Raw genomic sequence first — 8,285 nt, forward strand, 5'->3', positions numbered from 1 at the left:
TGAAAAGGGAATATATTCAAAAAGTTCAGTCAAATTACTTCACCCTGAGCCGAAGAAAAGTGTAGCTCCGATTGTCATTGCTACCGTTGTTAAGATAATAAATAAAGCCTCGATTATCCACTTTTATACGCACACATTTTCATGTGAACGTATATTGTCGACGCCCCTGTCCGTCCGTCCAAAATTTGTTTGTGCACCCTCTACAGGTTACAATTTTTATCCAGTTTTGACGATACTTGAAATAGGCTTATCTCCAAACGATCTCGGTTCTTTTCGATATTGGCTTATGGATTATGGTCCCTGAACGTAGTCTCTACATTCCAGGTCACATTTGAACACGTGCAATGATCTGTGTGATAAAGTCTAGTATTGATGGCAATATTAGCGACCTTTGATTATTGTCTTTTTACTGACGTGAATAGATACAAAAACAAAACTAATTCGAAAGTCGACAACACACTAAGCCAAAATAAAAGGAGAAGTCACGACACAACGGGGGGGTGCTATTATCGCGGTGTGTTTATTTCTTAATTTTCTATTTTCGACTCGATTTTGGCTTGTGTAGCATGCTGTCGTCTCACATTTTGTCGTAACTTCTACCTTGCGACTAGAAGAGGCGAAAAGTAGAAATTAAGAATGGTAGTTATAAGCTTCCATACATAATAGTAATTCTCCACCATTGACTTTAATGTTGAAACCATTCGGATGAAAGTCAAAACCATTCGGATGATCGTAATCTGTATAACGACAAAGGGTCCAATATGTCAGTTAATGATAAAAGTAACGCACATACGGCTTTTACTGGGGATATTCGGAGCTTATAATTATTTATATTGATTCATGCCTATATAATAGATTACATATAAGTTGTATGAAATTTCTTTTGTTAATGTTTTATTAACACAAGCATATTGCTCGGAGTTGCCAGTAGTTGCCTATTGCAGCAACAATCGACGAAAAGTTGACCGTCTGCGCCAAGCTTTAGATTATACAAGCCAACAGTGAGGCTGATGTCCCCCGCCGAAATCCCCAAATAAATAGATGACACATATTAATTAATCGCACATTTTTTTTTTCAAAAGTATCAAGCAATCAAACTGATTATCAACTATACACTAAGTTTCATCACTCTCTATCTGATAGAATCAAAGTTATCTTGTCCCAAAGCATCGACCAAGGAAATTGCTTATCTCTGCTTAGCTATAGCTCGATATGTTAATCATTGAACTAAGTCAAGACGAACATCTACATCAAGTTTAAACATTCTACCTCAATTAACCTAAGCAGAGAATTCTCATCATCGAACTTAGTCAAGGTATTGATGTAATGAAACTATACACCAAGTTTCATCACTTTCACTTAATTAGAACTAAAGTTATCGTGTCCCAAAGCATCAATCAATCAAATTGCTTATCTCTACTTACCATAAGCAGAAAATGCTCATCTTCGCACCCTATCAAGGCATTGACCTCATAAACGCCTACACCAAGGTTGAACATTCTAGCTCAATTAGAAGGAGAGTTATTGTGTTCCAAAGTCTCGGCCAATCAAATTGCTTATCGCTCTGCTTACCCTGAGCAGAAAATACTCAATATCGAACTTAGTCAAGGTATTGATGTAATGAAACTATACACCAAGTTTCATCACTCTCACTTAAGTGGAACTAAAATTATCGTGTCCCAAAGCATCAATCAATCAAATTGCTTATCTCTACTTACCCTAAGCAGAAAATGCTGATCTTCATACCCCATCAAGGCATTGACCTAATAAACACCTACAACAAGTTTGAATATTTTAGTTCAATTAGAAGGAGAGTTATTGTGTTCCATAGTTTCGGCCAATCAAATTGCTTATCGCTCTGCTTACCCTGAGCATAAAATGCTCATTATCGAACTTAGTCAAGGTATTGATATAATGAAACTATACACCAAGTTTCATCACTCTCGCTTAATTAGAACTAAAGTTATTGTGTTCCAAAGCATCAACCAATCAAATTGCTTATCTCTGTCAACCCTAAGCAGAAAATGCTCATCTTCGAACTCCATCAAGGCATTGACCTTATAAACACCTACACCAAGTTTGAACATTCTAGGTCAATTAGAAGGAGAGTTAATGTGTCCCAAAAAGTGTGGCGGACAGACAGACAGACGGACGAACCCATTTTAATAGTCCCCTGCTTTCTTGGAAAGGCGGGGGACCAAAATTGTAAATAATATATTACGGTCAAAGACAAAGATAGGTAAAGTAAGTGACGAATATTGCCCGGTTCGTAAAACAATGCATGAATATGTAGGCCTATTTACTAGATGTAAAAATTTGACAGATTTTTAACTTATAATTAAGGGTATACTTAGTGATATATTAAAAATAAATATGAGTTTTACTGAATTAGGCACAATGTTTTTATTTGGTCTACAGCGGTCATGTAAAACCCTACCAATATACCTATTTAAAGGGACAATAACACGCTTGCTGGCTTGACAGCTCCAGAAAATAAAAAATAGCCTTATTCTAAGTACTAGATGTGTTAGTGTCCTGCCTGTTGTGTAAATTATCCATTAAATCCTATTTTACTTGTCCAGAGGGTTCAGAAATATTTTTAAATCCAGGCTTTTCAAATCATTTAGTTGAATTTTTCCAATTTTTTAAATTAGGTGTGTTAAGATGAAATTTGTATCATCAATTAATTGGAATATTGTAAAATAGTACAATTTGTTGACCAGAATAAAGATTGGGACATATTATTCAGTTACAACAAGAATGGTATTGAGCCTTTAATATTATTTTATGTACAGTACGATTAGCCATAAGAAGAATGCCCCTAAAATGATGGCTCTTTTAGCATACATGCTGCTTTATGTACAGCGGTGCATCTCAGGGTCCATGGGCCTTTTGTTCAAAACTTTAAAAATCCTTTTTGGACAGGCTGAAAACAAACCGCTTAGAAAATACTCATAATCTGGATTTGTTTTGTTTTTTTAAAAATATAATTGTTATTACCATTTCATGAAAAATATACAAAATTTACATGTATCTTTCAAAATATCAATTGTTTTCCTTTTTTAGATAAGCAGGCTGAAAAGGAATATATTTTTTGAAACTTTGGACAATATGCCAACTGCAGAAGAATCCGAAATCATTTGCATTGATGTAATATTAGAGATTTATACTGAAACATGTATCCCTACCGCCTAAAAATGTAACTAATCTCATTACCAATGGAATCTGTCTAACAGCTACGTTTTACCATCCCTTGGGTGACCTAGTAGTTTAGAGTGTCGCGCTTTGTCACCTCTGGCTTGTGGTAGTGGTTTCGATATCTGGTGTGGGCTTATGTGGCTTGGAGATATGGATGCGAGAGAGAGAGAGAGAAATGGGGTTTAACGTCCACTCGACACAAACTAGGTCATTTCGGGACTAACATATGGTTTAATTTTATTTACATAATTCGCTTGCGCGTAGGGGTCTTTAGCAGTTGGAGGAAACCGGAGAGATATGGATACCTTCTTAACCTCGTGGGTTTATACCGGGTACTTCGATTCCCCCCCCCCTCCAAGAAAGATCACTGCGCGTGCGCTAACCATATTAAAATACAATAACATGTCTGCGATATCACCATCACTGAAAGCAGACGGTAAACACTAATAGAAGAATGATGAGTTCAATTTACAGTGGTATTTTAAAGATGTTTGCAATCAGACCGTTGTCATTTATAATGTAGATGTAGGCTACACTTAAAGCCTGTATCATCGAAATTGTAGGTAACTGTAACTTTTTAAAAGCGATATGGAATCCAACAACATCACTGGGTAACTCAAATACAATACTAAATAAGATTCAAAATGATTTTTTCATTAATTGTCTCTCAGAATTTCCTTGCTACTTGAATCATACAAATTTAAATAAATCAACTTACAAATTAATGTATTGCAACGCTGTTATACATTATCTGCTGAATCACCCAGTCTGAACCACGTTTTTGACAGATTGATCAAACGTCGCCACCTTGTCATCATCTTCAATAGCAGGTGTGATCTCGCTTTAATTCCGTACACTTTATCAAGCACTTCAGGTAATACCCTGCCTATTTCGGCACTAATTTCGATTGGCTAATGACCCAGCTTCGGGCCTCCCAGATTCCTCGATAGAAAATATCATCGCGTTTGTGTCACGGCCTTCGAATTGATAACTCTATTGTTCACTTGTCTGTGGTAAAGGGAGATAACGTACGTATAAGTTCGGGAATTTTCTGACTATCCTAGCAACGGCTAGATGTTGTAAAACTCGCGGTCGTTGCTTCAAGAACATGTCTTGTCATTGACTCTACGTTCTGTCAACCAGTAAAAATATAATACTATAGGGTTTATTTTATAGTATTAAGAAAGGTGTTCTGTTTAAAATAGAAATTCTATACCTACATGATGTGTGACGAAAACTAGGGTAATGAAGTAGCGTGCATTATTTTACTACTATCTTAGACTAACGCACGGACAGTTATGTCAGTATTCATTGTTGGAAGTGGGGTACTATAGTCCAGTCATCTCGTGCACGGATTAGTTCCCCGCGAGGGGGAACACCGTAGCCTTCTCGGTAGTTTTTACCCCGTTAGGTCTGAGTTATAAAGGATGCTAAACTCAGACCGTAGATATTTTAACAACGCCTAAGTTTTTATAATAGATGTTGTAGTTTTCCTAGATTTAACTTTGAAGTTTGCTGTATTTGTTTAATTATATAAACTTAGTAAAAACATAACCGGTGTTCCAGAGTCAGTTAATTGATGATTGAAATAATTGACCCCACAACGTGAAGTCGAAGAAAGGCCTAGAAAAAAGTGTCACATCTATCCAGGATAGTGTCACAGTTATGTTTATTTGGTGCCCCGTAGTCCCACAGGTATTTTTATTTGGTGCCGTTGACTTAAGGATGTCGACCCTGGAGGAAATCCTTGCAAGAAGAAGTTTCCCGTCGTTTTTTTTAGGTAGGTACATATTTCCTAATAAACTGACCATGGAAAGCCAAAAAGACCAAGGGGTAGATTTAATGGAAGTTTAGAGGTTAGGGATTTGCTAAAAATGAAGGTTAAAAAGGACGATAAAAAGTTAAAATAATTAAATTAAGAAAATCGAAGTAAATAGGGAACAAAATAAGGTTAGGTTTAAACATGGGTAATTTACTGTAAACGTAGGAATAAATAAGAATCCTAAAATTGAAACGGTAAAGCTATGTAAAAGAAAAAAAATGATATCTCCGATCTAGACAGGAAGAAAGTTCGGAAATGGAGATTTTGCGCGGTTGTTGCAAAACTCCATAAGAAGTGTTCTTCTTCAGGCATAGATCGTAATAACATTTCGAAAAGTCTTGGTGAGATTGAACTGTTCTGTTCAAGTAATGTATTTGTGTTTAGTAGAATTATGTTAAAGTATAAACCTGTAAATCGCGAGTAGGGTTTAGGGTAAAGGAAAATGTCCAAGGTAAATTTAGAACTGAATGGCCTTTTTTAAATTCGCGAGATAAGCGTGTGGGTCGGTATAAGTTTCTAATGAAGGTTTTAAAGGACACACGGGGTTTTCCACTATTTCGTGTTGTTTTGGAAACACGGGATCCTGCAATATAAGCAATGTACCGGTTTCCTGATTTTCGTGTTGTTTTGTAATAACAAAATGTATAACTGAGAATAAGTTCAAAGAATGAGTTAAAAATGGGTAAACATACCATGTTAAATTGGGTAATTTAACGTTGGATTCGAATGTGCGGTTAGCTTACGAATAAATTTTGAATTCCCCGATATGTCATGCGTAGTGTATACGTAAAATCCCCTTGCTTGATTAATCCCCCCATGAGAACAATAGCAGGGGGCACAGTGAGATGTCCCCAATTAATTGAAGATGATTTGTCAATGAGATGAAACTGTTTACTGTTAACAGGTAATACTAAGAACGTTAGTAAAGTAATGGGTTTTTAATTTATTAATTACTGAAGGTGATACGTACTAATTAATATTGCTAATTTTTATTAATGGGACAGATTAAGTTCTATTGTCAGTGTTTATTCAGTTAAAAGTAAATAGAATTAAGGATTAATACAGGTGAGTTTCTGATAAAGTAAATATAATTTTAATTTTAAATAAACTTAAGTGTAAGAATATGATTAAAATAAATGTTATAAATTAAGGGTAAAGAAGCTGAATTATTTATATTGGTTTGATTAAGCAAGTACACGGATCAATTATGGGAAGTAATGAACCTTATATAAACGCACAGCAACGCCGAACCAGACAGAAGAATTCAGGCATATAAGCCGATATGGTTGTAAAGAGGAAATGAAAGAAGTGTTAACAGATCACCGAAATTTACACAAAAACAGTGTTTGAAACTGTGAACTTATTGACATTGAAACAGTGTTTATTTTATTGTGTTGTAACGTATAACCGAGTATTTATATTGACAGTGAAACATTATTATTGTAGCATGTTTATCAGTATAATGATATTTTAGAAATAGGACTTGAAATTTTGATGGACATATTTAGAGCTTTTAAGTATTGATATTGTATTGTATTTATTGCATTGACATAATAGGCGTTAATTAAGCAACCGTGCTTATTTAACGCATTGCAAAGGGGCGTGTTATAATACTATAGGGTTTATTTTAGTATTAAGAAAGGTGTTCTGTTTAATATAGAAATTCTTTACCTACATGATGTGTGACGAAAACTAGGGTAATGAAGTAGCTTGCATTATTTTACTACTACTTGCATTATTTTACTACTATCTTAGACTAACTTACCGACAGTTATGTCAGTATCCATTGCTGAAAGTAGTGTACTATAGTCAAGTCATCTCGTGCACGGATTAGTACAATTAACTAGAATAGTGTTGACTGAAAACTGTGCCTATACGAAACACTTACCCAAAAATGGTAATTGTCCCGCCCTAATAGCTGAAGCATTTACAATTTCTATATAAGAAAGAGCGTGTTTCATTTCACCTCAGATATCATAGAGCGGCCCGAGGGGGGAACATCGTAGCCTTCTCGGCTGAGATAGATACAAAATGTAGTATTTAAGCCGTTAGCTCTGAGTTATAAAGTATGCTAAACTCGGATTGTGGATATTTTAATAACTCAAAAAGTTTTATCATAAATTTGTAGTTTGCTGTATTTGTTTAATTATATAAACTTAGTAACAACATAAACGGTGTTCCAGTGTCAGTTAATTGATGACTGAACTAATTGATCCCACAACGTGAAGTCGAAGAAAGGCCTAGAAGAAAGTGTCACATCTGTTCAGGATAGTGCCACAAAAATACCACGGAGGAGTGTCAATATCCCAGTCACAACCTCAAGATATGGGAAAATATAAACTTTTCGGCCCAAGCCATGAAATTACTTCCTCACATATTTTCTTAGACCGGGAGTTTCATCTTAAATTATTGAGCCGTTCAAACAAGGTTACGTTAGTGCAGCAGATAACTGATTTAAACCATGGAAATCGTTCAGATGTGGATACAAGTATCGAAATTGGCACGCATACACCTTGAGGACTACTCTTTTACAAAAATCAATTGGCAAGTCAAAAATCCGGGATGGTATGGCCGTTTTCAAGATATCCAGCAGGAAACGAAAAATCATTTCACAGCAATTACAAATATTATGTTAAGCCTCGTCTACATCGGGGCTTTAGAGGGGCCCACAAACTTTGTGTAATTCACATTTTTCGTAAAAGATAAAAGGCAAGGGCTATAACCCAATAAGTTGCGGAATGATACAGACCAAAATTTAACTCCCACTAGATCTTTGGATTCTTAACATATATTATGTTATGTTTCGTCAAAATCGGACTAATTGTGGGCTCTACGGTATCCACAGACTTTGTACATTATTCACATAGACGTTCCGGTCTAGTGCGGACAGAAATCGAGCTCTTTCAAGATCTGTTGATCGTTAATATATATTCTAAGTTTCATCGGAATCGGACCAAAAAGTTGTGGCCTTTTTTATTTATTGTACGAAATTGACATATAACAGATTGACTACTTAAATCGTTTCTATACCTCGACAATCTGTCTGTTTTAGCTGTTCAGCCACTCTGTAGTTGACAGTTCTCCAACCTTTAAATCAGTATGGGCAGTATTCTGCGTTATCACCCTAGGTTAAACCGAACGTTAGCCCCCAGGCAGTACTCGAATCAATGTTAGTAAAATTTAATATTATGGCTATTAGAATCTACGTGTATTAGTTACACGTCATACCAGATTTTATTTATATAGATGTTTGGGTTATAATGCA

Source organism: Patella vulgata, chromosome 4, assembly GCF_932274485.2.
Source record: "Patella vulgata chromosome 4, xgPatVulg1.2, whole genome shotgun sequence".
NCBI lineage: Eukaryota > Metazoa > Mollusca > Gastropoda > Patellidae > Patella > Patella vulgata.